This window comes from Pavona decussata, unplaced genomic scaffold (assembly GCF_977016875.1).
Source record: "Pavona decussata unplaced genomic scaffold, jaPavDecu1.1 SCAFFOLD_27, whole genome shotgun sequence".
In the NCBI taxonomy this organism is placed as follows: Eukaryota; Metazoa; Cnidaria; class Anthozoa; order Scleractinia; family Agariciidae; genus Pavona; species Pavona decussata.
The window spans coordinates 444,745-465,321 of record NW_028145450.1 but is presented as its reverse complement, the minus strand read 5'-3'; the positions used below and the strand labels follow the sequence as shown (position 1 = coordinate 465,321).

General features: G+C 37.5%; 1 protein-coding gene and 1 long non-coding RNA gene across 2 annotated transcripts in view; both read right to left on the bottom strand.

The window, feature by feature from the left end:
- The window catches only part of LOC146485164 (uncharacterized), a 428,948-nt gene that overhangs the window by 26,132 nt on the left and 382,239 nt on the right, over nt 1–20,577 (bottom strand). The gene's annotated exons all lie outside the window — the stretch shown is intronic.
- On the bottom strand, nt 16,147–20,534 carry LOC146485183 (uncharacterized). Its single transcript, XR_014863434.1, has 2 exons — nt 20,372–20,534; nt 16,147–16,498 (listed from the first exon to the last, which is right to left on the bottom strand). It is a non-coding gene; the product is annotated as an uncharacterized LOC146485183 (long non-coding RNA).

Here is a 20,577-nt window from a genome sequence, read left to right as displayed (position 1 = left end):
AATGTGGTCGGGTAAATTCCCGGTTCTTAAGTAACAGGCGTTCGGTCTATTAATCATTTCAATTTCAAAACCCCATCGGCAAACTATGTCAGATAATAAATTTACTTTGATAAAAATGAACTATGAAATGAAAGTCAAAATTATTATAAATGGCCTCTCAACAAAATGGAATGACAGCAGCTAACAAGACCACAAAGAAAACGGACCGTACTAATTGTATCCCAAATAAAATAAACAATAATTGTCTGTGCTCAAAGCCAAAAAACATCCAGATGCAAGTATATCAAAGCAAACATTTACAGCAATGATGAAAACACCTTCCAGGCAGGGTCTTCTACAGACGTCTATCTTCTCCAAGATTTGAGTGACTCTTACGAAAGAATTGGCCTCCGATGTTCGTCCAGGATTTCTAGAAACTTATACCCTCCATTCAGTCACAGTCTTAGCAAGTGTCCATCATTTTTCTCGTGATGTAAGGCTCTGTAGCTTACCTGAATAAAATGACTTAAAAAGTAGCGAGTAACTTAAATTGTAACATTTGTCCGTACGAAGGCGCCAAATGTTAGTTCTTTAATTTGGTGTCAAGTTACATGAATGGTGATTTGAATAAATTACCCTCCAGCCCCTCACACAACATTCCCCGTGCAACATTCCCCGTGTAATCACCTAATTCTGTATAGTAGTTCGAAATAAAAAGAAAACGCATTTCATAAGCGATACATGGTATAATCTACAGCGCTTATGACACAGTGTGTGGAAAGAAAAATGTTCTGCTTTTTTTCGAATCTTGCAAATCGAAATTCAGTAAATGCGGTGTTAGCCAGGAATATCCTGGTTAATACTTCCTAAATGTAAACGAGACACCTGGAAATGTATGGCCTTAGGCAAGATCCATTGTTGGAAAGTGAAATGAGACTGCTACTAGCTCGTGGAGGTAAACGACATTTGGTTTAATTTTTACTTTGTTTTTAAACTTGTTGTGTGAAAATAGTATAACGAAGGGGTTTTTATCAACCAGGAATTTTTTCGCAGGATGTATCTCATGAACTCATAATTATATGTCCCCGTCATCGGGCGGAATATGGTATAAGATGGAGAACAGGGAAAAGCATGTGTTCGGTTCCAAGCCCGATGATAGCACATAAGTCAGCAAAAGTGAAAGGAACACGCAGAATAAACAGTCAACTATCTTCACTAATTTTGAAGGAAACAGGCCAGTTAAATGCTTTGGATCGCTACGTGATTTTTAAGTAATGTCTTGTAATTTTTACTGAAGTTCTCAGGAGAGATCGAATGGCTCTGGTAGTAACAAATTCTTGGTTTTCACGTGACGTCACCAATTTCCAATATTCAAAACCAGGAGGCTTACAGAAATTTTGCCTACATCTAAGGAAAGCTAAGATTACCTAAAAAGATAGCTCTTCACAATTCCTTAGTTCGATAATCGTTCATTCTTTTGACAAATTAACAATTTCAATTTCCGAAATCAGTTCATCGTGCGTGATATCAGGAGGACGGCCTTGCAGGAACTTTTCGTACTTCAGAATGACTCTTCCCGCGATTTTCAGCATTCTAAACCATGTAGGTATAAGGAAAAATATTTGTCTAAATTTTCGAATGCTCATAAGAGAAAACAAACCTCTCTTCTGGCGAAAGTGGACTCCAGTTGTTTTTTTTTTTTCCTACTTTCGGCCGCTATGTTGGTGTCCGTCAGAAGGGCACCAACATGGCGTCTACATATAAAGCTCTATAAATTTGTCTGGAACATTATGTCATATTATAACTCTAGCGCGGAAAACCGTAGAGACCGGAGACTTGGGCAGAGTCCATTTTCGTTTGTCGTCATTTATTGAAAATAAACTCACTCTTTCTGTTTTATCGGGTGTTGATTTAAATGAACAAGACTCTGAGTGGTCGCTTACGAGAGCTTCAAAACAAAGGAAAAGTCCAGTTGGGTAATCCTTAAAATTGGTCGCGGTCGCTTACGGGAGCGGTCGCTTACGAGAGCTTTTCATTACAAAGTTTAAGTCATAGTTCAAACGGTATTTCACAAAGGTGGTCTTAACTAGAGCTGGTCGCTTACGAGAATGTGACAGGTAACACAACACCAAAATAAACAAGATGAATTGGCTTCTTCGTTATAGGTGTTTTTGCGAGGATTTTTTACTCTTGTTCTAATGAACAAACAAGTTAGTCTTTTTTATGAAATGTTTAAACCAGACGGAGGGTTTTACTATAGTGAGAACTGTGCAAGCTTGGAACACGGAACACGACATAAGCTCAGTGAGTAAACAATCCTAAAATGTAGAAAATTAGAAATTTGCGATACAGGAAATCTAATTTCCAAGTGAGTTTTATACTTTTCTTAGATTATTTTCAACTCTAATTTATTTCGTTGTATCTTGTTACTTGTTGGGCTTAATATCGAGTCCTTTAGCCAGGGGACGGACCATTTCAAATGGAATCGTCGATGAACCGGTGCCGGGCGATGGCCCGTAATAGCCTCTGTCATTTCTTTAAATTCTAAAAATAATTTTTTGGTTTATTTCTGTCATACCTCAAAATATCTACTTTTACTGACATTGTTCGTCTGCTCCATGGTGCATTTTTTTCGTTTTTTAACTCGGAACCATTCGCGCGAGTTCATCCGACCCGATTTCAGGACCCTTAGCCGTCCAGCACTTAAATAGCTTTTTTATTATTATTTGACGGAGAGATTTGCTTTGTTAGTCCCTCAGATAACAATTTCCATCAATTCTTTGCGATTTGATGGCTAGTTATAACTTCCGTGTGATTTTCTCCTCGATCGATTTGCATATGTTTTTCCTTGTTTACATTCCACTTTCTTGTCGCTTACGGCAACTTGGGGGGCTCAAGTTAAAATTTCAGTAATCGTAAGAATTTTTATTTGAAGTGTTTCCCTGAAACTTCAGGTGTAATTAATAAAATAACAGTTTCATTTAGTATTGCATTTTTTTTCAATTGGTGACAAACCAGGATCGACTTTTGCCGCTTGAAGTTGGGCGTTATTTTGACTGCCAAAACAACACACAATCAGGGTGCACACAATAAGAGCTAAAAACTAAATTACAATACTGTAGTTATTTTTCAAAACCTTTTGACGCGGTCTTAAGGCTTTTGATGTCTTCTAAATACATGAGTAATATCGATTCAATAGGAGCTTTTGCGCACTTGTACTGTTTCGATGAAAATTGTTGAAATTTGCACCCATTTCCCGAATGAAAATAAAATGTATTTTTAGCGAATTTTCGAACTTTTCCAAAATTCTGAAAATGTAAAACGCTTGGGGAATAGTTCAGTCACCCACAGGGATGTTTGGGTGGTATCAGCCAAAATTCTGAATTATAGAAATAATTTGAGATTCTCGATATTTTCCGACATTAAGATTGCCCGTGATATGTATTAATTATTATTTTTTGGCTCCCTTTATTAAAAGCAAGTCTCAAAAATCAGGTGTCGCACGGCTTAGAATGGAAGTAAAACATTGAAATCTTACTTTGTTTTGCCTTCTTTCTCCTTATTTTATATTTTCTCACTAAAGTTAAAGGGGAAGTATCACGAAAATTTGCTGTCATTTCAAAACCCAAAAATGTTTGACTGTCAATAGAAACAACGAAATAATTGTCAAGTTTGTTAAAAATAATCACCCCAGTGCAATAAAACTGTCGATTAGTGCCTCTGGCCAGAGACAGAGTAGGCCAGTTTGGATTGAAACTTGAAAAATATTAGGCTAATGTTTTTCAAGTTCTCGCATTTTTGTTTCCAAAATGCGTTAGAACAGATCACAAGTTGTTTCTTTTAAGAATTGAGTTGATTTCGTTCCTCTCGTCATTCTAGAATTATTTGGCAGGTGATTGAAGGTCTTATTTCATCATTTTTAACAAAAGATATAAAAAAAAACCCATGATACTTCCCCTTTAATATTGAGACGTATCTCACTAAACCAGTAGCGAGCTTTTCGGACGATAAATGTTTCTGAGGGGTACAAAATTACAGCTGTCGGGAAGAAAGGTGGAATTTTTCTCAAAAAAAAAAAAAAAAAAAAAACATTTTTAGGTAATTGTTGAAACAAGAAAAAGATGCAGAGTTTAATGAAAACGGTAGTTCGAAATTTTGAAAAGAAGGCGAGCTATCTGGAAAAAAGTTTTATACGGAATAGCGTTGAACGAGTTAGGGTGTCATTTTTCAATTTAAACGGGGCTGCGTTAACGTCGTTTTACGCGGCAAAGTTCACACGCGATCTCGAACTACCGACAAATTTGCATATTTTGTTTACATCGTGTTCATCGCATGTCACGACGTTTTATACTGAATTTTTCAGTGAGACAGCGTTCCATTGTGGATTTAAAGAGAGCGAAGCAAGAAAAGTCGCCTTGTGTGAAAATTAAGAAAAAAAAAAACGGCATTAAAAAGGCGAAAAAGGTCAAAGTCTAATTGTTTAACGAAAACAAAAAAAATTCAGCTGGCAGCGAGTGGTAAAGTTTCGTGGTACTACAAGTTCGATGTTGTTTCAAAACTATCCTCGTCGAAAGATATTGGAGCGAGTCGAATGAGGAATTCATTGACGAACTACCAGATAGTGGAGATTCTAACACCAGCGCTTCTCACAAAGTTCACTCCATCTAAACTATAGTTCCTATTTAAAGACTATGACCTTCCCCGAATACAAACTCAAAAATAACCCGAAAATTTCAGATCCTTACTGTACAAACTCAGAAACATTACTACTCATGTAAGATGCTAGAAAAACCTCCAAATATTCAAGAGTTGAAGTCAGCGCTTGTCTTACAATGGAAAGTTGTAAAATAGGAAAGTTAAAATTTATTTAAATTAGCGAAAACGCACAATTTTTTATGTCCAGTGACAAAATTCGGTCTATTTTTATTTCTTTCCTATTTTTGGAGCGGTAACCCGTAGTTGTAAGTAATCTTGTTAATGTTATGTTTAAAGCGGTATGTATTGAATTGTAAGCAGAGTCCTGTATTGTTAGTAGTGTAAGTAACCAGTAAGCATTGTATTGTAAGTAGAATACTGTATTGTCTAGTGATGTATTTAGCCCGCACTGTAAGTAACGTAACTAATACGTAATAACGTAACATAACTAAATAAAAAAACACCAGGGCTTCTCGTTCGGAGTCCGAAATCGAATATGCCGGCTCGCAGAACCTCTGCTCGCAGAACCAATGGATGTATTGATTTAGCCGGTGGCGTCCACGTACCATACTTTACTTAATTTCTCCATTACCATATCTCTTTACAATTGCAGTGACGCTGAATGCTTTCGCGCGAATTTAAATTATTGTTTTGTAATAGAACTCCGCAGGGAATGCTTCTTTGTGTCCGGCGGCATGAGCTCGTTGAAGAGAATTTTAATAACGTGCGAAAACTCTGAAAATGTTTCAACTTTTGTTTTAACGCGAATTCCGCATCTTCAAATGAATTAATACGGTATGTAGATTTGCCAGATTTCAACGAAATTTAGCTAAAATGTTCCTCAGATAGCAATGCGCCAAGGTGTGTCGGGCTTTTACAAAATTCAAAATATTTTTCAGTGACGTGTAACTCAACTGACAATACAATACAATACAATACAATACAATACAATACAATACAATACAATACAATACAATACAATACAAACTTTAATGACACTCCCTGAATAGTGCTTTTTAGTGACAATAATAATTATTATATAAAATGTAGTGGTATACCGAGTGGTAGCAAATCGATAAAAACGCTATCCCGCCAGTGACGATATCATTTTTATCCACACATGTGTGATATCATTTTTGACCAATCAGCTCACAGTATTTTTCACCCGTTCGCTGCGCTCACTCGTGAAATATTTCTCAACACTCGAAGAGAAATTTCGTATCTCCGCGCGGCCATGTAATATCCCCTATTTAATATGCAACATTATACGTCAAAACGATAGTAAATCTAAAAGTTACAATGATGCAATGATTTATGTAATACGAGAAAAAATTATGCTAAATAATGGTCGCTAAAAAGAACAAGATAAAAACTTTATGTAAACAGTAAAAGCTAAGACACACTAGAAAGGAAAGCGGCGAATAAGTTGGCTCGAAGTTTACGCTTAAAACTAAGAGCAGAGTTGCAGAGTTTAAAGGAATTGTCCAAACTGTTTTACAGACTTTCTTTATGGTATAACTCCTGATCTGATGTGACTACAAAAATTTTCCATTGTTCTACTTTGGGACGGGTTTTCTCATAAACCAATAGGAATGAAGAAAAAGCCCGAAACACTTTGTAAGCCTATTATCTCCTGATTGATATTGTGCAGATTATTTGGTTGTGCGCCTTTACGTCAGGATGGGTAATTCAGTTAAGTACAAGTCGCTAATATTGAGTTTGCAGGTCTCTGAGCGCTTATTTATCCAATAAAATGAAAAAACCTTAATATTTTTGCAATCTTCAATTACATTGATATATAGTTTTTCGTGGTTTCATTGAAACAAGCGCGCGTACGCAAGATTTCCGTGATGACACCTGAGAAACCTATCAGTAACCTTAAGGTAATTTTACCGTTACCATTAACTCGTCTTACGTCCCTCTATGTAGAGAGTCAAAGGAGTCTATAACTGCATTGTATCCATGCGCGTTTCACTGACAAAAGAAATATCTCAAGATTCGTTTAAATCTTTTTCAAAAAGACATTGCGACTTTGTCAACATCATTTACGTTACCGTAACGTAAATCACGCGAGTGTAAGGTGGGGATTTTAAACTCAGTATTAAGCCACTCATAATGGCAATAGTTCAATCATCCGTCATCGTATCAAGTGTGTGATAAGTTAACATAACTAAAAAAAGACAATAAAGTATTCAGTGCAAATTCGTTTTTTTGAGTTGTTGCCGTCACGCAGTCAAGATAAAAAACTTAGGCTCTGTGAAGGAAACCTGTTCTTTTTTTTTAACCACTGCAGGCCTTAAAAGGAAGAAGTCTTATTACACCTGATAAAAATTTAGAAAAGATACCCTTTCCTCTGATGTTATCGTCCTTTGGAACCAGTAAGTTTTTTTGTCTTGAGCAAGTGCTTTGCTAACGTAACGTAAATGACAGCGTAGTAACGTAAATGATATGTTGCGGTATGTAACAAAATTTGCTCTGTAAAATACAATTTTACGTTGACATGAACTAAGTTATCTTGCAATAACAAAGGTAACTATACTTTACCCTTATTTCTTTAGTTTTTCTTAATTCATAGTTTAAAATACAATTTTTTTTTATAGTTACAGAAGACCCTAACATGACCTAAGAAAACTCACAACACTCAGCAGCTGAACATTGGGGAACCAATTCACTCCAAGTACGACCAAATCTGGCTCACTGGAGGGTAGAGGAAGTTTGTGATGACGATGGAGAGGCCTGCGTGAAATTCATGAAAAGGGGGGAGGGGGAGAGGGGGTGCTAAAGGAAACTTCATGTGGCCTGAAAGAGAGGATATCCAGTGGGTGATCGAGCCTCCATCACAATCCAGCAAGAGCCACAGGACCTTACAACTATCTTTGGCAACAATGAAACTTATAGGGGAAAGGGTCCAGTCATCAATCGTCTAGTTGACTTGATTTGATTGAAACTTAACATTTACGTTTAACTTACCGTTCCTCGAGTACGTATAAAATAGATAGACCAATTTAAATAGTATGCTTATTTTCCCAATAATGGTAAAGATCTTAACTCATAGGTCATGTTATTTCGTAGTTTCTGTTCATTTGATATGATCAACCTTTAGAAGATAAAAAAAAAAAAAAACAAAAGTAATTTACGTTGCCACACTTGGTAATTTACGTTACCTTGTTTTCTAGGAAGTTTTAATCTCTGCTATAAGAATTTTAGAACAGAATTAATAAAGCATGAAATTAAGGCACCTTATCCATTTAGTTAAGGTTATTCTGCAAGGAGCCACGTCCCGTTTTATCTTTTAATGTGAAAAAAGAAGCAAAGACTTGAATTTTCTGGTTAAATTTTGAGACGATCATCTTTGAAAAATGCTATTTCTGGCATATTTTATTGATCAGCAGTGGCAAATAAGCTTAGTTTTCTTAACATGCTCCACTTGTATATAAATATACAAGTGTAGTGTTCAAGTATTATTATGCACCATTATTGTCCAATTAGGATAAAGCTATTATGATTGTAATATATTGATAAGTGATGTGCGAGGTAACGGTCGAGTTGTTGTCATGTGATGTTCTGTGTGAACGGGTAAATTAAAATACTGGTCTGAGATGCTGGCGGTCTGTTTTCATTTGAGAACTTGTACCGGCGTTCTACAACAAAAATATGTCTGATCATATTTAGGAAAATAAAACATTGGCTTTAACAAAATGGGCTTTTAAAATACAAGAGCTTTTTTTATGGCAATGGGTTTTATGCTCACCCTTATAACTTTTTGATGAATAAAGATTTCGAGGACATATTTTACATAAATGTATTTCATGCTATGCCCGATAACCAGGATTATTTTTGGAGACTTTTCTATGAAAGTGATTCTTCAACATTTCGGACATCCTTTTAACCCCGTTAAATTAGAATGGCTGTTTAGGAGCTGTATGAATAATTACTAACAGGTGCTTTTATTAAAAATACGGGAAGACTAAGTAAATAAATGATTTTCCAAAGGTTTCCTTCTTGTTTCCTTCAGTCCACTATCAATATAAAACACTGTAGAAGAGAAACACACACACACACACACACACACACACAAAAAAAAAAAAAGACGAATAAAGAAATACTTGACTGACGACAACTTTCTCTTTTTCTTTCCGTAATCGATTCCTAAAGGCAATTTACTGTGTAAACAGTTAAATAGAGGTGAACATAAGCTGGTAGGTTTGTTGTATTTGTCACAAGAATAGTTTTTTTTTTATAATTACTAGTCGGTTTGTAGTTGAGTTGTCTCTAGAAAATTTGAAGTTCTAATAATTCGCCTTCTTCCGGGACTGCTGTCTCGTTGAAAATCGAGCTTGTAATTCTATCTAAAACGGGCAAAAAATTAAATGCGTATAAGTACACGATTTGTTTGAGAACTCTAATATTAAGTTTTGCTAAATTATTTTCCTTTTTGTCGATAAATATAGACTGCGAGGGAGTGACTCACCGAAACATATTGATTTGTCATGTCGGTGCAATTTTCCCTTTCTCAATAAACTTTGAAAAGATGGTAACTACCTAACTGCACGCAAGTTAACTACAAAATAAACCGACTTTGGGACGAAACAAACAACCTGGGTCAGAAAATTTGGAAATGTTTCGCTTTCAAACTTTTTTGAAGATGAAACACTGATTCAGCAATATTGCACGGTTTAGGGCTAGGGTTAGGGTTAGAGTAAGAACCGTTTTTTTTATTTTTGGATTTTTGTTTATAACTGTAAAAAAAAAAAAAAACTTCAATGCTTAAACGAATTTAAAGTACATCTCTCTGGCTTTCATTTTATTTTTTTTTTCTTCAGTCTGCTGTTGATTCTATTTACTGACAGATGGCTCGTAATTTCCAGAAGGAAGAAACATTAGTTTACTTTCGCGGCGTTCCCATTGACATATCAGGCAACAATCAAGTCTTCAACATGACATTCCTGTCTTGCTTTAAAAAATATGTTTTTTTTCATAACTACTCGAGAAATAAACACTGGTTATATTTTTTCCACATTAAATTTGTAACGGAGCCTTGCTTTAATTTTTTATTTTGCATTTCGCAGGGCATGCGGGTGTCAGCGACGTAGCGTTGTTTAAATTTCGCGCCTTCTTTCTCTTGCTATGTACGCTATACCGGATAGCTCTTGTACCAGCACCAAAACGGCTTTCGTTCACAGACAAAAACGCCGATTTTCGGATCTGTTCTGTTTTGTGCCGGAACAATGCTGCGCTGCTTCGGGTTTTGAAAGAGAATCGTCACTTTAAAGAATAGGTTTTTGTGACACTTTATTGAGATGTGTGAAGAGAGAATCAAACCGAAACGGAAGTCAACAACGAGGAGCGAGGATTGGATTTTAGAGGAAAGATGCGTGCGGCGGTTTTGGGCACTGCTCACACTGTACCAGCTGGAATATTTTCTCGCAAGAGCATGCTATCCAGCATAGTGTAGACTTGGTGTTTCGCAGTTTGGTAAGTAATAACCGTGTCAAAGAATGACAAGGCTTGAGTAAATAATATCCTCAAACATTTTTAATTATTCTCTTTTCTTGATAAAATGTTTTGTTGGTAAAAACTTTACACAAGCATGTTGGTTAACGTGAACATCATCAAAGTTGTGTTGTTTTTGGCTTTATTTTCCTTCTAAACACAAAAAACCTAACAGATCGGGACCTCTAACAGCCGTTCTAATAGCTAAAGGATGCTGATTTTATAGCCTGATATAATTAGCAATAATTAATCATCCGCTTTATTTTAGTTGCGTCTTAATTTCTTGCGTCATTATCACGGGCACTTTTGATCAAAACATAGTGACTCATGATGCTCGGTCGACAATAAAAAAACCTTCATTTTCTCGTACGTAAAGGTGCATCATCACTTATTTTTTATCCCGTTATTTTACCCGTATTCATCTTTTTTTGTGCTGAGTTTTTTTATAACTTATCCTTCGCAGAAAAAATAAACTATCGCTTCAAACGTAAACTTGTCCACTAATGCCTGCTTAATGATGCGCGTTTTTGTCAAACATTACGTGTTTTTCCTTGTGCTCGATTTCATATATATGGTGAAGGGAAACGCCGCATTACGAGGCTAAGTGACAGACACGGCCGGAGCTTAACCCAGTTGCATGAAGCAACTACGAACATTGCTACCCACTCCCTGTATGGGATGCTTGGCCATCGCAGGGTTACACCAGGCTGTATGTTGCTGGACCCTGAGCGTTGGTCCCGCCAGGATTCAAACCCTCGACCTCCCGCGCAGCAGTCCTATGCTTTACCAACTGAGCTAACCAAGCGCTGGCAACGTTTTTATCGATATCGTTAATTCAAACAGCGTCAAACTATGTTGTTGTTATTGTTGCTGTGTTGTTGTCAATAAAAGTACAAAGCTGAGCTGTGCTCGTCGAAAGTATTTCCCTTCTTACTGATTCTTTGTATATCAATCAGGTTCATAGGGATTCCTTACTAACCACGTATCTGCCATATACCTGTTAAATTAAATTGTTTATACATACTGATACTTCATACTGATACTTTGTGTAGCAATCAGGTTAAACTTCAAAGGTGGATTCCTTACTAACCATCTATCCTCCATATACTTGTTATCTTCTAATGTGTGCAATTTTCGTGTTATCACGATTTCTGAAGATTTCCAGAGATTACCTGACCGATTCAGAAGTTGTCCGACGGGAGTTGACAATGTAAGGAGGATTTCCGAATCAAAGATATCTCTAAGAAAAGCTCGCCGTTGTGGGGCTCTCTGAACAAGACTGTAGATAAATAGATAGCGGCTTTATTTACCCTCGGCCATAGCGTGATTTGAATGACCATTGTATTTATTTGAACCGGACTGTAAATATTGCCCGAAAAATATGTATGTATGTTACATCTTAACCTGCTCTGAATTGTGCCGTAAACGCTGGTAAGAAACAGGCCCCCAGCCACCTCGTTTCTCTCTCATTTCGATAGGATACTATGTTTGCATTAATTTAAAATATCAGAAAAACGGTCGACTTTTAAACGTGTATGGCTGCAAACAAAAGAGCTGTCCAGTCGGTCGTTCAGCTGTTCATCTGGTTTCGCGAGTTCGTTCACTCGGTTTTTCATTTGTTCGTTTCCGCCTGCGAGCGCTCGGTGGACCGTTTGATCGTTAACTCGGTCATTCGACTATCCGTTCGTGTGCGTTTCTGCTTTGTTCAGTTGCCTCCGTTTGCCCAGTTCTCCTTGCTATCCATGGGGGCGAATATGTTATAAACAATTAAATTTAATCAATTAAAAGCTGTATTATCTTAGCTGTCATGCTGTAGAGAATATATGCTATAGTTTGCCACGATCAAAGAAAAATTTACTTCGCCGAGATTTGAACCCACGACCTCTGCATTAGATCACCAGGGCCCAGTTGTTCAAAGCCCGATTAAGCTAATCCTGGGTTAAAGCGAACTTTGATTCCATCAGGTTTAATTACCAGTCAATAAAGATTCTTCGAAAAGAATTTTGTTCCTCAATTTGAATTAGACTTGTCATTACCTTTAGCTTGCAATTAGGCTTCAAAATCACCTTTAAAAGCGGGATGAAAACCTTGATTAGCTTTCAACCGTAGATTAGCGATAATCGGCTATCGAACAACCCGACCCTGTGCTCTAACCAACTGAGCTACGAGGTGAGCTGGGAGCTGCTCGTTGAAATTAAACTGAATAAGTTTGCTAATGTTGCCTGTTTCTTTTTCTTCTGCTATGTTTGTCTCCAATCTCAGAAGCCAATCTCCTTCCGATAAAAAAACCCTGCTGAATATAATCCCATGGACTAGTAGGGTTAGATGGCTGTTTAAGACAGTTGTCTTAATGTTTTAAGGCCAATGCATTTTTATTCAAAACTAACTTCAACGAGAAGTCTCCCGGAAATAAGTCGCGAGGCTTGTCACAGGATATTTTATTGTCTTCCAAATTTCCTGCCCAGTTCTCTCCCCCCCCCCCCCCCCCCCCCATCTTAACTGCGCAGGAACAAACGTGCCACGTATTTTTGCTGTCAAACCTGGTTGAGTTGACACGACGAACTACAAAATAATCTTTCAGCAGCAAAGACATTACATTACATGGGTCGTGGTTCGTGCATTTTGAACAATTGATTGTTTTGGAAGAATCTTGAAAACCTATTTTGTTATTGCATGAAAACGTTCTGAACTTTTTGAACGAGCTTTGAAAGTCTTTGCAAGTTACGGTTCTTAATTGGGAGAAGACCCCCACAAAACAGCTTTCCGTCCAAAACCAATCTCCAATTGTCTGAATTTTATTTGACATCAGTGGCACGAACCATCATGCCATTTAATATCCGAACAACAAAATGTCATTAACTATTCTCACTGTCTAAATAACCACGACACTAGCTTGTGCAGAACACCGGCATGTTTGTAATGCCTCGGTGTTTTAGAGGCAATGCCACAAGTGTCTCTTGGGACTTCATCTGCCTATTTAATTAATCTATTCCTGCTCTTTGGTCCTTCTCGCAAAGTTACGCTATTCTGGGATTTCAGAATGTTTTTTACCCACCCACCTCCCCTTCGGCGACGCGTCCTACCTTTCCTTTCTCTGTCTTACGACCCTCTTTCTTTGAAAAATGTCGCCTCCTTTATCTTAATTCAGCAAAGGCAGTGTGTGGTTGTAATGACAGTGAAAATGGCTTACTAGTCACTAAAGACACTTGTGTACAATCGCTATTTATGTCTAAATTTCGTGTGGCTGAAGTCACACGAACCATCAAGCCAATAATAATATTCCAGTAACACATATTTCTCAAACACGCTTAAGTTTTAAAAAAACAAACCTTGAACATGCAGTCGGTATACATATATGTAATCTACGTTATATACACGGTGTCGTCTTGCAGACATTGTGCCACCCATTTGAAAAAGAAGTACGCACAGTTTGCAACAGGACAACACTTAACTCGATCTAATCAACGTTTGCCTAGCATGCATCTCAAAATGTTCAAGGTAGTTTTGCTTTACCTTTTGGTGTAAGTTAATGTTAATGTAAGTTAAGATCATTCTCCTTTATAAAGGACTCTACGTAAAACATGCAAATTAACAGGCTACCATAAAAATCACTACGAATAGAGGTAATGTATTACCTAAAAAGAAACTTAATGTTCTTTTTCTGTTTATGTGCTTTTCTCCTCGTTTGCAGATATGGTCTGATAAATTATCGAACTAATTATACCTTGAAGTGACATGCATGCAACTGAACTAAAATCCTTTGTACATGTGGCATACAAGTGGGCTGGTGGGAGGGGCGAAACCGCTTATGACCTTTCACTGTAAAACGTTAATGTTGTGTGGATCAGTAAAATTCTTCAATCTTCTATCTTTCCGAATTCCTCACCAACACATAAATTAATGTTGAAAAGTTATTACAGCAGGGAGTTCGCTTAGATCAACTCCCCCTTTCCTTCGCCCCTTCCTCTGTCACAAGCCTAAGAAAAAAACGCGCAGTAAAACCCCCTACGATTCACAAAAGACTTGCGTTACTTTCCTCCTAATAACATAAATGCATAAGGTAGACTCCCATCATCTCAATCCTTTTGCTATCTCAACGGATGCTGTTTAGACTTCTAGTTTACCTTCGGCTATACCAAACTCCCCCATTAATTCTAAAGAAATTCCTTCTAGTGTTCGAGATAGTGGGAGTCCACTGTTGCTAATAAGCCCTCAAACATGCAGCACGTATCGTTAAAGAGATTTAAAAAAATTACCAGTGCTACATTTTTCTTTTTTGTCTAAGGATGCGAGTCGGTTATCAAATGAAATCATTCCAGACTGATAAATGTCTGATGACAGATCCTTGATATTTTATTAACTCGTACATCTTATGCCGAAGCGCAGCCTTGATTCTGTCAATAATGTGTTCCTAAATTTCACTGTGTTTGTCACTTGTATGGATGAGTGCAATCAAACATACAAATTAACACTTCCGCCACTATTTTCCAAGAAATTTTCAAGCTTTTGCAACTACTGTCAGAATAAAAATTCCTCTTAAATCTATACAAGTGAAATCACGCGCGCATGTTGTTTTCGCGATCACCAAAGCGCTTTATACAGCTGCCTCACGGCACTAAAATAAAATAAATAAAAATAATGAAATGGGAATTTTAGTAACACATCCACAGAGTGGCTATTCGTCCACTGTTGCCAGTCGAATTGGAATTTGGAAATGTTGTTTTTTGTGGAGGGAGGAAAACCGGAGTACCCGGAGAAAAACCCTCGGAGTAGGAACGAGAAACAACAACAAACTCAAATCAGATATGGCGTCAACTCCGGAAATCGAACCCGGGCCACATTGATGGAAGGCGAGTACTCTCACCACTGCGCCATCCCTACTTCCCAGCATGGAGACGAGGCTACGGCAGTTAATTTATTGTATCTTTTAACCATGTGAATGAATCAACACCAAAATCTCCAAAATAGTGTTTTTTTGATGTTTTAGATACTTCTTGGACTTCTCACGTGGTAAGGGGGTCACGTGACTGAGTTGCCATGTAAACGAGACTCAGACGGAATCATTTTTCTTTTCTTACGTGATTAAACTCCGCTAAAATATTACTGATATGACCTTATCAATTCAGTAGCTCACTGCACTGGTCATTTTGATGCCTTCTTAGGGAAGGACTGGTCACGTGTACATTAAGTTTGGAAACGAGGCTGATGTCGTAATAACCAAAAAAGGATGTTAAAGTACTTTTCTTTTAGCAAGTCCCACAAAACTTGCTTACTAATTTTTTCAGTACGATTTGCAGTGCTGAAAAATGGAAGTTGGACGACAAGGAATGGCTTCCCGTGATGACGACTTTATCACTACCCTTGCAACAAAAGCCTGGTAAAAAGACTGGTAAGCCTGGTGAAGTCTGGTTCAACCAGGCTTACCAGGCTTTTGGTTTGAACTCAAGTCTGGTTAAGAGTCTGGTATGCCTGGTTTTACCAGCCTTTCCTGGTTAGCTTGGTCAAAAGTTACCTAAAAAGCCTGGTAAAGCTGGTTTCGGCGCGCAAACTAGAACCTGAAAAGCCAGGTAACCTTGGTTTTACCAGGCTTTCAGGGTGAGTGTGGTTAAAACACCGTACCTGAAAAGTAGGGTTAGACGGGTTTTCCCAGACTTTCAGGGTAAGTGTGGTGGGAAAGCATAACCTGAAAAGCCAGGTTGGCCTGGTTTCCCCAGGCTTTCAGGTTAGGTATGGTTGGCAAATATTACCTGGAAAGCAAGGTTTAGCCTGGTTTTCTCAGTAAAAGGGTGCATACGCAGCTGTAGTAGGAAAACAAACTAGAAAAACAGTCAACAGCTTATCCAAGCGTCTTTTCACGTTTGCTTTGGCTATGGTTCTACTTTACTACGTTCTGTGATTGGGTAGCAAAATGTGTGCAAATTTCTCAACCAATCAGAAACAAAATCATAAATCACAATAATAACAAAATTCCCATTCAAGTTCAGGTAGATTGTAACAACTTTTATTGCAAACTCTTGTGCAATTTCTTACACTTTCCTTGGAATTTAAAACGGAGAATGTACATGTACACATGCTGAGAAGATAAATTCTTGACAGCTACAACCATAAACTTTGTAAAGAAATTGATGGTTAACAACTTTCTGAGAAAAAAATCCTTTTCACACCAATGCCTCATTGGTGTCAGGAAACTAATACATGTATCATAAATGATCTGATGTTTACTTCATTGAAATTGTACATGTTGCATTATACAACTCTTATCTGATTTTGATGTCGATGATTGCTCTGTTTCTGCTGCTTGGAAATTTATTTTTCTTCTTCAGGAATGGACCTGGAAAAAAGGTGAGGAAATACATGTGTAAATATTAATTTAAAGTTACACAATTATTCAGTGGCTCTTAGAGGATGGGAGAGCCTACAAAAAATGTTTAAAATGCATTTAAATACATCTGTAGTTACTTGCACCTTCATTTTCATGATCTCAAACTTTATGGCATTTGAGCATGATTACAAACTGCATAATACACAAAATTTGGTTCAAAGTTTTTTTTACGGTATTTCTTTCCCCAAGGTTCAATGCTTCATAACTTGCAATTCACAACAAAGTTGAATACAATGTTCTAACAATACAGTGTATAATGATAGGTACATGTATTTTCAATCACTAAAATAAATTGTAACAAGGCGGATAAGGATTTGTTACCCACCCCAATGGTTAAAATGCCTGTTTTGCCTACATATACATTTTGCTGACAAGAAAGAAAAATTTTCTCCACCAACAATGTCAATAGTTGTCAAGCAAAACAAGGGAAGCAGTTAAATAAATATTAATTAAATTGATATTAAAATTATAGCTGAACTGGTCTGCACTGAAAAGGAGCCATCTGATTGGCTCCTTGAGTGGTGCAAATTTGTCTATACACACCGATAAGATGGGCCACTTGTGGTACAATGTATGTTTGAAAGGAACAAAGTGTTTCAATTTTGACAAAAATGTTCTATTCTAAGCTTATAAAAAACAAACTGTTGAAACTGTCATGTCACAGTATTATTACAACATAAAAGCAAAACGGGGAAGCATAAAAAATAAAACCTTACTAATTAACTGCATGTAACTTGTTCGGTTGGTATTGGAAAGATAATGGTCTCATCCTTTTTTAACTTGACCAATACATGTATTTTCCCAGAACATACTTCATGCTAGCTCTAGTTTTGTGACTATGCTTCTTACACCACATAAATGTACTGTAGGTTTGCTTTGGCCCATTAAAGGTGTGATATTTCTTTTAGCCAATGTAGAACAACTCAAGAATCACTGTGTATTAATTCCTGCCAGCATACTGCACTCAGTTTGTCTATGTTGACACTGAATGTCAGTGTAGGGGCCAATTCATTAACCATTGCCAAAGTAAAATTCTGAATTACCCCACTACAGTATGTCTCTTTGTTTACAGGGAAACAACTGACCAGGACATCACCACATGTGAAATCCAGCACTCAGATGACTGTGTCTCGTGAATGAGGTTTACAGGTAAGTTACATTGTACATTGAATTTACATGCATATGGGGTTATTGATTTTGTGTCACCAACTGTGTGTCAAGAGGGTGAAGAAACAGACCTTGAATTCACATACAGTACAATGACTTGCGTTGAAGTTATTGAGCTACAATCCATTCCTTTATGCAAGGGCAATACAGTAGATGGTACATGTAATTCTAAGTTTTGGCCCGGAGGGTACACATTGGGTATGCTTCATGTAAAAGTCCTTTTAAAGTGTGTATGTACATGTATACATTCAAGAATTCATTTCAATATATACAATCTAGGACAGCTTCACTTAAGTTGAAGTTACAAAGTGGCAAGAGAAGGGAACACACATAAAATTATTAATACCCATGACTCAACATAGCAAAATAATGTTTTCTCCCTGTGACAGAGCCATAGCCAGACTTTTAGGAAAGGTGAGGTGAGCATTGAAAGTGAAAAGGACTTGAGCTTCAAGGGGGAATTTGGGGGTACAAGTATGCTCCCCCAGAAAAGAGTGAAATGCAGAAGCTCTGGAATGCTATTTTGAGCTCTTCTTCATGGATACAACGTTCAAAAAAATATTCTTGTTCAAATGTGAAATAGCAACTTTTTGGTTTCTTGCAAGTCAACATTATTATTTTAGCATTGCTCCTGGCATGGCCTCTATGGGACAAGTGTCACGAGGATATAGTTTACTTTATAAAATGGTGTAAGGCCTGCGTATCTTAGACTTTCTTTACATGTATATTGGCTGCCTTTCCTCACCATTTCTTGACTAATTTAGTTTCCTGTGTACATTCATAGCTCAAAGGCCATATCTTTGTAATGCGTTCTGCACATGGCTTTTGCCTAATCTCTATATTTTGTAAATTTACTCATTGTTTTGTCTGTTTTGTGACTATGCTTCTTACATCACATACATGTAGGTTTGGTTTGGCCCATTAAATATATTTCAGCCAATGTACATGAAGAGCCTTTCTTGTAAGCAGAGAATGATGAATTATTCCAGAAAGTGACACAGGCATACACTGTACTCAGAAAAAAAGAAATCTGAGTGCTCCTATCAGGAGTCCAACCTACTGTACATGTAAGACCTTCTGATTATTAGTTCGGATGCTCCACCACTGAGCTACAGGAGACTCGTGGGAGCTAAGGCCATGAAACTACGTGTAGGTTCATGGGATAAACATCCTGCATGCTGCTAGGATTTCAATATCGAACGTGTTATCTTGGAATACACTGTATTTTGTAAGAATGGCTGTCTTTTCCATCACCTTGCCTTGCTTTGTTTGTTTCACAGGAGTTTAACACCTTGCCATCCTTTTACCATAAAATTATGCTAGTCACTGACTGTGCTTTGAGTACGCATGATATGAACAGGCAGGACAAAACTTTAGATTCTCCTTTGAAGATCTCATCCCTTTCCGGGATGAGTTGCTCTAAATGCAATGATCTCATGATTCTTGCAGGATAAGAAGCATAGTGGCAAAACAAACTGAATTATGGTAGACATTAAATTCAAAATAAAGAGAAAGCCAAAGCCACAGAATTCATACATGTAGGAAAGAAATGACCTTTGCACTCCTATAAATTTGAAACAAGTGAACACAGGGCTTTGTTCAGTCAGTATCAAATCCTCTCCGTACATCGTATAATGGTAAGCGCACTTTAAGTGTACACAAAAAAGTTAATTAGTCAGAAGGCAGAGAGTAAAAGTGGCCATCCCACCAGAAAAATCAGAAGTTTTGGCTGTTATTTAACATGCATAACAAAGCAAATTGTGACTTTACCAGGGCCAGTTTTGGATGTCTGCAAACTCACCATTCAGTCGCATTGAATGAATTTGTGATGACTCTCACTTGTAATTTTGAACAAATTGCCCTCTGGAATCAGTGGATTTTTCCCTAAGCTTGATAAGCTTATGAGGGTTAATCCCGGGGATTAAGCTTTGAGGATGCAATCTAAAATGCTTATTGGGGAACTGATTACTTTTCAACTTCAATGTAATAGTAGTTTTTCTACTTCGAAATGCAAGGCAAGTGCCTCGTCTTGCTCATGTTAGCTAGGCCCTGCCTAAATGTAAACATATAATTTGTATTATATCAATATGAGACATCAGCGAACTGGCTTAGCCGTTAGTTGCCTGGCCCCAGTTGTTCAAAGGCCGGATAACTTTATCCAGTGGATAAGTCCCTATCCGACAGTTTCAATCTGTGCAAAGATTTCAGTATTTCATCGTGTACAAGCGAATATGCACACTCTAAGCACAGTCTAGTTTAGGAGTGAACGAAAACCTTGGGCACCATTTAACGTGAAGCATATTTTAGACCCCGAATAGTGCCTTATCCAGCGGATAAAGTTAACCGGCCTTTGAACAACTGGGGCCTGGCCAACAACTCGTACGCGCGAAACGACCCGTTACCGTTTTGCTTTTTAAGCTTATATAGAGGAAATAAAGATTTATGACCTGTGTAATTTCTCGTGGAGTCAAAACGTCAAACTTGCTTAAATTCAAACCAACAGCTTTCAATGCCGAATATTGCATTGAGGGCAGAAATCAGTCAAGTTTGAGCTTTAATACATGTATATTTCAAACAAAATGGCCGCCAAAGCGAAGTTATATTACATCGTGTACAGCTGATTTCATAAAATTAAAGATCACTACTGCATCTTACCTTTATAGCGTCATTTAGACCACATCTCCTTGGAATCCTGAAGCTGAAATTAGGCTGCTCAGAGTTTCCACAGCAATCATTAATTCACAGACAACTTTACATTCCTCTACATTCCCACGAATCGACATTATTTTTGTTTACGCCAGCGCTACCAGCGGCCAGCAGATGTCAGAGTCACATGACTTGAGGAGGCGCGGTCCCACGGC